We start from the raw sequence: 13,233 nt of genomic DNA, 5'->3' as shown, positions 1-13,233 counted from the left end.
AAAGCCTACTACGCGTTTAAATGGCCTTCTCTTCCATGTAGCTCTTGACCTTGACATTTACAAAATCGTGCATGGTGTAACTCAAAATCGTCTAACGTGCACAGTCAAAAAAAATAAACAACATTCAAAATTTCGATTTAAAGCTTTCGTGACTGCAGGGATTCATCTTCATGGTTCTTTCGGTAAAGTCACGTATAATGGAAATAAAATAAAAAAATAAAACATACTAAAATAAAATTCTCACGACGTTTCGGCCACAACACAAATAGCCTTCCTCAGGTGAAGAGACAGGACTGTCCAGAAGACAGCGCTTGAGTGAACACTGCCAAGCATGGACAGCATCTTTTAAGCTGTGTGGGAGGAACAGAGCGCCTTGACAAAGGAGTTAACATATAAATTAGCATGTAACTGGGGGATTAGCATGATGTTGGTGTGAGGGACAAGCTTGTGCTCAGACGGACGAGTCCATCTATGTTCGGAACGGAGGAGGGGGGGTGGGGAAGAGGAGGAAACAGCCACGGTACGCTGCTCTGTCCTGTGTTGCGTTATAACTATGCTATAAACTGGACTACTATAGAATACAATATTATACCTTCCAATCTAAACTACGTGGTATAATATCGTATCCATAGGCATTTTTTTAAAAAAAAATCTCTCGTCTTCTCATTACACATGGCCAAGGCACCGAAACGTTGACCTTACACCCCGCCTCCCCTTGCGGCCTCACTGGTCGACTCGTGGGTGGTGGCGGTGGGCTAACGACACATTTATATTTATATTCAGGCGATCTAACCACCCCTCCCCCCCCAAAAAAATCCTTAATTATGAACAATATTGGCCGTGAAAGCCTTCGTGCTAAACTGGTTCGTGTGTATGTAGAACTTCTTTCACGCCGTACGTAGCCACCCGTACTAATCGGAGGTTCGCCACGGTTAAGTCGATCGACAGGCAGGTCCGTCCGCATCTGCCGACTAAATTCCACTGGAAACGGTTATCGGTTCCAGACTTTCGGATCCGAGAACCGAATCTCAAAACGGTTACCGTTTACCGGCAGAGTGAGTACACAGCCTCACTAACTCGCTTTAACTCACTCCGGCCCTCACTTTAGAGGCCCAGATTCCAAAGTTTTCATTTTCAATGGCAGGATCAGAATATGTATTTATACTGGGGGAATCCGATGAGCTATAAAGCTCTTTATCACAGATGCCCGGTAGGGGCGGGTAAGAATGCTACAACAAATAGTACAACACATAATAGAAGTGCAAAGTACAAGAAAGGTAAACAAAATGTAATACTCTTTGGTTCTTTCGATAAAGTCACGTAGGTCGAAAAATAACAGATCACGACATTTCGATCGCAATCATATGCAACCGTAATCAGGTGGGACAACCACAGCAAGAAAAACAACTGCTGAAGAAGTAGGCCAGAGAGCTGCCGTGGCACGAGGTTATATAGTAGGCCTCGGCAGTAGGGGGGGGAGAGAGAAGGGGGGGGGGGCAGAAAGTGGACCCCGCAGCAGCACCCGGCTCACTGGAGTCAAGATCGGAGAGAGAGGCACAGAGAGAGAAAGAGAGAAAGACACACAAAGTCGGAAATAATAGCTGACATAGGCAGGTAGGATGGAGACATCACAGCCAGTTAAGACTTTACCTTGGTTAATAACGTTATCCCAATGATTGCTCAGTTTGTACCCATCTTTAGAATGGACATAACTCATTCGGTCACGATCATCTCTACATTATATCCTCATGTAAATAAATACTTGCCAATTTATATTTGTAATATCATTAGATTTTTATTTAAAGCTTTCGTGACTGCAGGGATTCATATTCTTGGTTCTTTCGGTAAAGTCACGTAGAAGGGAAACAATAAAATAATAAATATATAAAACAAGATCATTTTATTGTTTTATATTTTTTATTTTATTGTTTCCCTTCTACGTGACTTTACCGAAAGAACCAATAATATAATATCATTAGAGTTTGTGATTTTCGTGACTGCGGACGATGATGCTGATGATAATGACATTATTTTAAAATCTAGAGCAGTATAATGCGTATCATGAGCTAAATGTCTAATTGTATCTGTCCATGAACATTTTATACTTTTCATACATGTAGCAGATTGCGTTGTGTATTAAGAATAAAGCTTACTCGTCTTTAAGCAGACAGCGTGTGTGACACGTGTGCATTGAGAGGCTGGCGTTTCACGGGAAGGACTGTGTGTTTCTCACATAACCTGCGTTGTGTATCACGAAGCGATTTAGTAAATTGCAGGGAGACGCCTACATTCACATGGGCTACCGTTCCGTTACGATACCGTTCAGTGACCATGCATAAAATTCATGCTATCTTCGAGCTTAAAGAAACAGGAGTGAAATCACGACAGTAACCACGTCTCTGATGATGTAATTAAACTTACCTGTTGGGCTCTTCATGACTTAGACTCAGACATAGCCGGAGACCACAGTGATCAGAACATCATCATGTGGGTTCATAAAAAAAGAAATTTTAATATATATCTTAGGAAGATGTGGAAATTTTATCAATGAGAGGTGATAACGTGAAATGTGTCTTTGGATTAGTCTTACAGATGACAACGTGGTATGATTACCCGCGTCCCCTTGAAATGGCTTGCCATGTCACGACTCTGATGTATTTATTATCTTCTTTGGTTCTTTCGGTAAAGTCACGTAGAATGAGAATAAAACAATAAAATAACACAATAAAATTCTCATTCTACGTGACTTTACCGAAAGAACCAAAGAAGATGAATCCTTGCAGTCACGAAAGCTTTAAATCGGTATTTATTATCATTATGATGATCTCATTGAAATGCACACATTTGGAGTTATTTATGCAAATTTAATTGGAGAAGCGAAGTCTAACACACGAATGGCGGGCAGGGGGGGGGACAATATAAACCATCTCAGATTTTGCTGATGACACAGTCGTTATCAGTTCCAGTGGGAATGCACCACGGGAAACAAGTGCAGAACTTAACAAAGAGGGGCTGCAAAGTGGAGCTCAAGATAAATATTAGCAAAAACAAAGGTTGCGTACAACAAGTTGACTAAACAAATGAGTAATATTCATAAGGCTGCCACAGCGATGTGTGGGCAATGGTTAACGCGCTTAAAAGGAGCAGTTGCGCAGTGGTTAGTTAGCGTGCTGCGCTACTAACCTGGAGAGCCAGTTCTATTAGCCATATTTGTTTGTTGTGGTACAGAGTTAGACTGATAACTTTAATCTAAATTGTCTTATGGTTGTTATCGTTTAACTTGCATCCCACTGGGATTTTTGGACACAGCGTTGATATACGGTGCTTTTTTCTGGAAGATTTTGCTGTTTTTTTCCTGGATTTTTCTGTTGCGTGTAGTCACTTTAAGATGTTTCTTGTTCATTTTTTTGTTTGTTGTGGTTGCACCCGATTCAAGAGCCGAATGGCTCAAAGGACTATACCTAATAAATGAACTGAACTGAAATAAATGAACTCAACTAATTCTCGATCACTGTCACCACCAGGGACGATTATCTGAAATGGTCCTGGGCCTCCCCTAGGTCGAATAAACCTTAAATGAGTACCTGGTGCGGTGTGTAAAAACATCGCCACTGGGAGAAAACGGCGGTGGTGCTGACCACCCACCCCCTCGTGTGCCGTACCAGCCTTCATAGGTGCTCGCCAACAGCACTTGCCCCAACAGTCTGTTACAGGCCATACGGGTGATCTTTGTCCTTGTTAACACACTGCACTTGCAATCCAGATGTCGCCGGTTCAATTCCATCTCCCCGGATGGCAATTGAAACAACGTGACAAGTTTCAATCAGTGCATTAGCTAGTAATCTTCGAATGGAATAGTTCACCTGTTTCTGAATTTCGGACCCGATTAATATGTATCGATCTTGACAACGGGCGTCGTTTTCCCGGCTACCATTTAACAACCATAATATGTACGCGCGTGTACTCGCGTGTGTATGAGCCGTGCCGACCTTAATAGATGCTCGCTAACAGCACTTGCCCCAACAGTATGTTAAGGCTATAAGGGGGATCTTTGTCTTTGGTCAAGGGCTGTGTGTGCACGCGTACACGAGTTTATTGGACAGCAGGGTGGCGGAGTAGTTATCACGTATTCCTCGCAGCGAGAAGCACCTGGGTTCGATTCGGAACTCGGGGCGCCTATCTGTGCGGAGTTTTGTACGTTCTCCCGCTGTTCTGCATGGGGTTTTTTCCGGATTCTCCAGTTTCTTCCCATATATTAAAAATAAACATCCCAATGCTGATACATAATGAGCAAATTACCTTGTCCACTACTTGGCTGGACCCTCCTGAAGAAGAGTGTTGAGACTCACTTCGGCTTTCCTGGGGTAACCAAGCCGAACAATGATGATGGCACAGTGTGTGCACGCATGTAAGACAAAGATCCCACCCTATAGCCTGAACAGACTGCTGGGGCAATGCATTTGTTTTTTTTTATTAATGGGGCAGATGAAAGAGAGATGGTGGAAAGAGAGAGAGAGATGGCGGAGAGGAGAGCGAGCGCTTGGAGAAACGATGGAGGGTGTGGGGAGAGTGGAATGATACAAATACACACAGACACACACAAGACAAAAGTCCCCCGTATAGCTTTAACAGACTGTTGGGGCAGGTGCTGTTCACGAGTAGCACCTATGAAGGCCGGCACGGCACACGATGGGTGTGGCCAGCAACACGCCCGGTCGCATTCATCTCCCCAGTGTCGATGTTTACACACCGCACCACGTACTCGAATTGAGGCTGAGCCGACCTAGGGGAGGCCCAGGGCCATGTTAAGATAATCGTTACCGGCGGTGTCCGGCCATGAGTGAGAATCGAACTCGGTTCGCCGGTGACGTAGCCGCTACACGACGGCTCCCCCGCGTGGAGTACGCAACACAACTACACACCGCGGTAGCGGTTCACCGCAGATCAAAGCCGCAGGCTGCTCGGCTGCGTCTCCCAGGGCTGCTGAGGAGGAGGAGGCTGGGAGCTCGGTGCTCTGCTCAGGCAGGGCCGAGGAAACACAAACACGGGGGGGGGGGGGTGGGACGGGGATCTGCCCTGCCACGCTCCCCGCGGTGGGGGGGGGGGGGCGTGGATATCGGCACGCACGATGCCGCACGGAAGGGTCTCTCGGACGTCGCCACACACAGACAGATGTAACTACAAAGACGAACGGACACAATGACTAACGCGGACTTACATCGCGGCTCCAAGATGCGAATGCATCTCCAAGCCACCGTACAGGCACGAGCGGCGTTCATCTATTTATTGATTGATTGATTTTGAGACGGTCTTTTGAGACATTGAAGCCTGGACTTGTGAGCGAGGGAATAATACTCTGGAGCAAGGTGTTATCCAGCACCCATCACTCAGTGGTTCCTGCCCAGATCCCGCGACACCCGTTCCATCCGCACTGCACACCAGGTTACTCGTCGAAGCACCGATTGAACCCAAGAAAGGCGCAAGACTCATTCAGATGCCACTTACCCCCATCGATTGTTTCCGCGACTGGGAATCAAACCGCACGGCGCGTGAGATGTTTAAAGAGCTGCGTTGCGTACTTGGGAATCCTGGTTGGACTGCCCGTGATCACGCCAAGAAACCCAGCGGGTACATGAACTCATCGCGCTGGAGTGCTGTCCTACCAGACAGTCTCGTCCCTTCACCTGATGGAGGCCGCTTGTGTTGTGGCCGAAACGTCGTGAGAATATTATTGTGTTATTTTATTTTATCAATTTATTATTTTATTCTCATTCTACGTGACTTTACCGAAAGAACCAAAGAAGATGGATCATTGCAGTCACGAAAGCTTTAAATCGAAAGGTACATGAACTGTGAAGTGGAAGCGGGAAGTCATCCCGAAGCAACTGGAGAACGATCAAATTGGGACACTGGGCATGCGTGCGTGCATCTGCTACAGTCCCCCGTTTCTATGTCAATCCACCGCTGGATAAGTGCCTCGCGCCACGCCGCGCGCGGGCCGCGAGCGATGTTCGCGCATGTCGAGCGAGTGGAAAGCCGTGCCGCTGAAAAATCATCCGTGTGCATGGGGAGATGTCTCCGTCTCGGTGGTTTAGTTCGCACTGGTCTATTCCAGATGACACTCAGGCGTAGCGGGGAGCGGTGGCGCAGTGCTCTGCGCGACGCCCGATAAACCCGGCGATCTCAGTTCGAACCCTGGGCCACGACTAACGCGCGTGTGTCCGTGGCATGTACGTACCTATGCTGAACTTCATTCGCGCCGTACGTACAGCCCAACCGCGCTCCGGGGTGTCCCTTTCACCAACCTGCAACTGAGAAGAGCAGCGTGGTGAAGTATGGTCAAGCAACAACCCCCACCACCCGTCGTGGCGTGGAGGGGGGAGAGTGGAAGGGGGGGGGGGTGGTCTTCATCCAGCAGTGGCTTAACAAAGAGCTGCGAATGATTGGTCACATCCGGCCCTTACATCCCTACGACACATAACGAGTCAACGTCTCGCGTGTCAATATTCATTGCGCGAGAGCAATTAACACCCGCGGTGATGCTAACGCACAACGCCGTTCACATTAATCATTATTTCTAGCCCGGGGAGGGGGGGGGGGGGTGAGGAGTTGGTGGGGGCGAGCGATGCTAAATATTTATTGATTTTGTTAAAACAAGAAAATTAGCGCTTGATTGTATCCGCCGTGCTGGCGAGATCCGCGGGCTCGTGTCCCCTTCACCTTTAAGCAGATGGTGTTTTTTGGGGAGGAGGAGGAGGAGGGAGGGGGGGGGGCGCAATTTAGCAGCGGAGTGGCGTGGCTGGTCGCTCTGTTTGTTTTCCCAGCCATTTGGCTGTAATTGCGGCGTGCGTCGGGGCCAGTAAACGCTCACAGATGAAGGCGGCGTATCCCCAGCACAGTCGCGGGGCAGGGTTGCCGCTGCGAGCGGCCAATCCAACTTCAAGAGTTCCAATTATCAGCTCGATCTATTAATAAACGCACGCGGGTTGCGAGTTGAGCTGGGCCCGTGCGTGCGTGCGAGCGCGCGCGCGCGTTTGCGTGCAGGCAGCGTGGAAGCGGCGGTGCAGCGGTTCGCGCTACGCTGCGCTACCAACCCGAGTTCGATTCCCGGTCACGGCCAACACCATTGACGATTGTCTGAGCATGGTCCTGGGTCTCCCATAGGCAGACTCATGTGAGTACCCAGTGCGGTGTGGAGTAAACATCGCCACTCGGGAGACAAAGGCGGCCGGGCGTGGTGTTGGTCACCCACCCCCTCGTGTGCCGTGCCGGCCTTCATAGATGCTCGCCAAAAGCACTTGCCCCAACAGTCTGTTCAGGCTACACGGGGGATCTTTGTCTTTTGTGTGCAGGCTGTTAGGAGCGGTGGTGTAGCGGTTAGCCCTACGCACCTGGCGACCCGAGTTCGATTCACGCTCACGGCCAACACCAGTGACGATTATCTGAACCGGGCATGGACATACCGTAGGTCGACTCAGCCTCAAATGAGTACCTGGCGTGGTGTGTAAACTGGGGAGATAAAGGTGGTCGGGCGTGGTATTGGCCATCCGCCCCCTTGCGTGTCGTTCCGGCCTTTATAGGTGCTCGCTTACAGCACTTGCCCCAACAGTCTGTTACACGGGGAATCTTTGTCTTTTGTGTGCAGATAACTGCACGCGTTTGCTGCACGACTCTGCGTTTCCGTAAACAAGCCGGACACATAATAATGATACGAACTTGGCGATTTTGGAACTGCGTCAAATACATACTTTTTGGTTATTTCCCTAAAGTCACGTCGGTAGAAAAAATAGATCAAACGTCGTGATCTATCATTTTTTATACCTATGTTACTTTATCGAAAGAACTAAAGAGTATGGATTCCTGCAGTCACGAAAGCTTAAAATCAAGATTGTGTCAAATACGTTGCCATTCCACGGCCAATGGATACTATATAGAAGGGTCAAAAGAAGTGTCCAAGGTTTTAAAAAGATTAAACCGTCTACAAATGAGTGAATTTGCAGGTTCTAGATTTTAAGCTTTCGTGACTGCAAGGATCCATACTCTTTGGTTCTATTCGGTAAAGTCACGAAGGTAAAAATAAAATAACAAAAATCACGACGTTTCGGCCACAACACAAGCGGCCTTCATCAGGTGAAGGGGCCAGACTGTCCAGAGGACCTGATGAAGGCCGCTTGTGTTGTGGCCGAAACGTCGTGATTTTTGTTATTTCATTTTTACCTACGTGACTTTACCGAATAGAACCAAAGAGTATGAATTTGCAGGTGCTAGGCGGTAGACGATTATACGTCGGGGGACAGTGAGAGGCATGGATGGCGGCTTGGGGTGGTCTTATCCAGCGGTGGATTCAGCATGGCCGGTGTAGAACACCCCTCTGAGTCATTCCTCGCCTAAAATCTGCTTCGTCCTCATCTCAGTTGAATCTCCGTTCAGGGAGAGGTGGCGCAGTGGTGAGCGCTGTGGCTCAAATCATATCTGTGCTCGCGACACGTCGCCAGAAGGATTTGTAGGGAGACGGCCCTTTGTCTTGTTTTGTCTGTCAAATCAGTGTTTTGCCAAGATTTTCGGAGTTCTCTATCAAGAGACGAACTTTTATATATCAGGGAAACAACTCCTGTGGATTTAATTCCTACTTTTCTGCTTCCAGCGGCAGAATTAGTAGGCATTCAAGTCAATGCCGCGCTAGGCTTTGCTCAAGCAGCGAAACGCCGCCCAAGGGGTAAACGGTCGGGGGCTCTAGTACGGCTACGCAGACGCGGGATCCGAACAGTGCTTCCGAGCTTTTTCCTCTCCAACGTACGTTCACTGTACAACAAAATGGATGAACTTCAGCTACTGATGGTAAAAAACAAAGACTTTCTTTCATCTTCTGTTTTGTGCTTCACGGAGACATGGCTGTGTGATTTGATTCCGGACACTTCGCTACAACTAGCAGGATTCCATCTTGTAAGATCGGATCGTGACATAGCACTCTCCGGCAAGACGAAAAGCGGTGGTATTTGTTTTTATATTAACAGTGGCTGGTGTGTAGATGTCACAGTGATTCTGCAACATTGTTCTCCACTCCTTGAATCAATTTGTATAACCTGTAAACCGTTTTGCTCGCCTCGCGAGTTCGCGTCGCTCATTTTGGTCGGAGTATATTTGCCGCCTTGTCCTCAGGTTAAAGAGGCCCAACGCATGCTCGCCGATCAGATTCTGAGTGTGGAGCGAGCAAATCCAGATTCGTTGGTTATCGTACTTGGCGACTTTAACAAAGGTAATCTCAGCCACGAACTCCCCAAATACATACAATTCATTAAATGCCCAACCAGAGAAGGGAACACTCTGGATCACTGCTACACTACAGTCAGTAGAGCCTACCACGCCGTCCCCCGAGCAGCACTAGGACACTCTGACCATGCCATGGTCCACCTGATTCCTGCATACAGGCAGAAACTAAAACTCTGTAAACCTGCTGTGAGGACATCTAAACAGTGGACCAGTGAGGCTGTGGAAGATTTGCGGGCGTGCTTAGACTGTACTGACTGGGATATGTTCACGACTGCTACCAATCGTCTGGATGAACTCACAGAGGCTGTGACGTCCTACATCAGCTTCTGTGAGGACTGCTGTATCCCAACACGTACCAGGGTGAACTTTAACAACAATAAGCCCTGGTTCTCAGCAAAGCTCAGAAGGTTGAGGTTGGAGGAGGAAGCGTTTAGGAGTGGGGATAGAGACAGATTCAAGGAGTCGAAGAACAGGTTTAGCAAAGCAGTGAGAGAGGCTAAACGACTGTACTCAGAGAGACTAAAACACCAGTTCTCTACTAACGACGCTGCTTCTGTCTGGAGAGGGCTCAGGCAGATCACCAACTACAAACCCAGAGTCCCCCACGCCACTAACGACTCCCGCCTAGCCAACGACCTGAACGAGTTCTACTGTAGATTTGAAAAACAATTGGACTGTCCTGAACCACCCCTTCCCACCCAAGAGGCCCCATCCCCCACCCATACTACAGAGACGACTCTCTCCTTTCAGGAGGGAGAAGTTAATAGACTTTTCAAGAGGCAGAATCCACGCAAAGCAGCCGGACCGGACTCTGTCTCTCCAGCCACCCTCAGGCACTGCGCTGACCAGCTGTCTCCGGTGTTCACCAACATCTTTAACACCTCCCTGGAGACATGCCATGTACCAGCCTGTCTCAAGTCCTCCACCATCATCCCTGTGCCCAAAAAGCTAAGGCCAACAGGAATAAATGATTACAGACCGGTCGCCCTTACATCTGTGGTAATGAAGTCTTTTGAGCGCCTGGTCCTGGCACACCTCAAAGCCATCACAGACCCTCTCCTGGACCCCCTTCAGTTTGCCTACAGAGCCAACAGGTCTGTGGACGACGCAGTTAACATGGCCCTCCACTTCACCCTACAGCATCTGGATGCCCCAGCATCCTACGCCAGGATCCTGTTTGTGGACTTCAGCTCTGCCTTCAACACCATAATCCCTGCCCTGCTTCAGGACAAGCTATTCCAGCTGAACGTGCCCTAATCCACCTGCAGGTGGATCACAGACTTCCTGTCTGACAGGAAGCAGTGCGTTAAGCTGGGAACACAAGTCTCTGACTCCAGGTCCATCAGCACCGGAACTCCTCAGGGCTGCGTCCTTTCCCGACTGCTCTTCTCCCTGTATACCAACAGCTGCACCTCCAATCATCTGTCCGTCAAACTCTTGAAGTTTGCGGACAACACCACCCTCATTGGGCTGATCTCTGGTGGGGATGAGTCTGACTATAGGTGGGAAGCTGACAACCTGGTGACCTGGTGTAGCCAGAACAACTTAGAGCTAAATGCTCTAAAGACAGTTGAGATGGTTGTGGACTTCAGGAAGACTACAGCCCCACTCACCCCCATCACCCTGTTAGACTCCCCAGTCAAAATTGTAGAGTCCTTCCGCTTCCTGGGCACTATTCTCTCCCGGGACCTCAAGTGGGAACTGAACATCAGCTCCCTCACCAAGAGAGCTCAACAGAGGATGTACTTTCTATGGCAGCTGAAGAAATTCAACCTGCCAAAGACAATGATGGTGCAATTCTATACAGCGATCATTGAATCCATCCTCACCTCCTCCATAACCGTCTGGTACGCTGCTGCCACTGCCAAGGACAAGAGCAGACTGCAGCGTATCATCCACACTGCTGAGAAGGTAATTGCCTGCAATCTACCAACCCTCGAGGACCTGCACACGACAAGGACCATGAGGCGAGCGAGGAAGATTCCTCCCACCCTGGACACTCTGTTTCAGCTACTCCCCTCCGGCAGAAGGCTTCGGTCCATCAGGACCAAAACCTCACGCCATAAAAACAGTTTCTTCCCATCTGCTGCTGGCCTGTTAAACGAGGCCAAGGGCTAACACTGATATTAACATTTTATCTACATAATGACACCTTGCCGATATTAACTATGTTAACCTATTTGTATTTTTTATTTTTTTATTATATCTTAAAGCTATTTTATATTCGATATTCAATTTTATATACTTCAGCCCCTTGGTGTTAGTTAGACTTTTAACCCTTGTTATTATAGTAAGACTTGTTTAAGACTTATTTAAGATTTTAGATTCCTATATGTTGAATGTATGCACCATCCTGCCAAAGTAAATTCCGTGTCGATGTGAACTTTCATGGCGAATAAAACCCTTTCTGATTCTGATTCTTTCTTCACACTCAACTCTGATGTCGCTTCGGTATATTCTATTTTTCATGTCCCTCTTTGTGTCTTTCAATGTGATTCCTAGCATCCATTCTTCCTTTGCGAGTTCTTCATAATGTTTGTGCCAATTGTGTTTCCTCTGTCCATGTTTCTGATCAATATTTCATAACAGGTGATAGATATTATCTGATTTTGTTGTAAAGTTATTCTTTAGGCACATCGGCATGTTACTTTTCACTGTCAAGTTCAGCTCTTCAAAAAGCACTCGCAACTGACACTACACGTTGCCCAAATCCTATAAAATGTGTGCGGTCCGGTGAAGTTTGCAAGAGCCGTGTTGGTACACCTGCAAGAGCGGTTAGGATTCCTTTGGCTTCCAGGGGTCACGGCAATTAGCCAACGGGTAATTAGGAGGGCATGAAGAGCGAGGCGGATTCACTGGGGCTAGACTGATGACCCCCGTCTCCCAAGTCTTCTCGCCAGTGTAAACCCACGCACACAAGGTCCCGCGGCCCGTGTACAGAAAATAGCATCGCTCTGTAAACAGATAATTATATGGGAACGGAATGAAAATTACAGGAAAGGTTTTCTTTCTGGGCTCAACTTTGTTCCTTTAAAGTCGGGTCACCGTTTAATGTATCGGCTGCATGGACTCCACGGTGTCTCAAGCCACTTGCAAGCAGACATTGGGGGGAGAGTGGTAAGTGATGTATTGAGCAAGTCTAAGGCTTCTATTAATAATGATAATGAAAATCAAACGAGACAATACATAAATCCAGGTAAATTTAAGGAGTATGGTATGGCATATATACACGGCTACTGTAATGTCTGGGTCATGAAAACACAAAGGTATACTTTTTTTTATTAAGAATTTTAAAAGGTTGGATTTTTTTCTCCCAATTATATTTCATCTGTGCTATTAGTTAATGTTATAGGATAAGGGGAAGCCATTTCCACGTGGAATTCTTGTAGCTAGCAGAGCAACACGTTGTGTTGGGAAATGGCCCTGGAAGATATAATTTAAAAACACATGAAATTATCATAGATTGGTATCTTTATCCACAACTTGGGGGACGCATTTTTCTACGCGTTGCGCATATTGTTTGCGGCCTGCCAAAGCAAACATTTAATTCCCAGAGCTGAAACAAAACCAAATTAAGTGAATAACCAAATCCGTTTTTGCGTGCAGAGGTGAATTGAATGAGCCTATCAACTCAATGGATTTGACGCCTGATTTCATCAAAGGCTGCCTGTGTAACAATAAACATTTTTATAACGCCTGCATAATTCATGCATTCGATGCAGTGTTCGATCGAGATCCTGAAGGCACGCAGCCAAAGCTCAAAGTCCCTCGTATGCCAGCCTGCCCAGGTGAGAGCCTGAACAGGTGAGAGCCTTTAGCTGCTGCTTAAAAGTGGGTGACGCTTGGGTGCAGCGAATGTGCGCTGGGAGAGTTCCAGATGGCTGGTGCAGCTACAGAGAAATGTCGCTTAGCCTGGACGATACTGATTCTGGGCACTATAAACAAGAGTATTATACTTGCTCT

This window comes from Petromyzon marinus, chromosome 34 (genome assembly GCF_048934315.1).
Source record: "Petromyzon marinus isolate PM22_M1 ecotype Great Lakes invasive population chromosome 34, UKy_Petmar_22M1.pri1.0, whole genome shotgun sequence".
NCBI classification, from domain to species: domain Eukaryota; kingdom Metazoa; phylum Chordata; class Hyperoartia; order Petromyzontiformes; family Petromyzontidae; genus Petromyzon; species Petromyzon marinus.
This window is presented reverse-complemented; position numbering follows the sequence as displayed.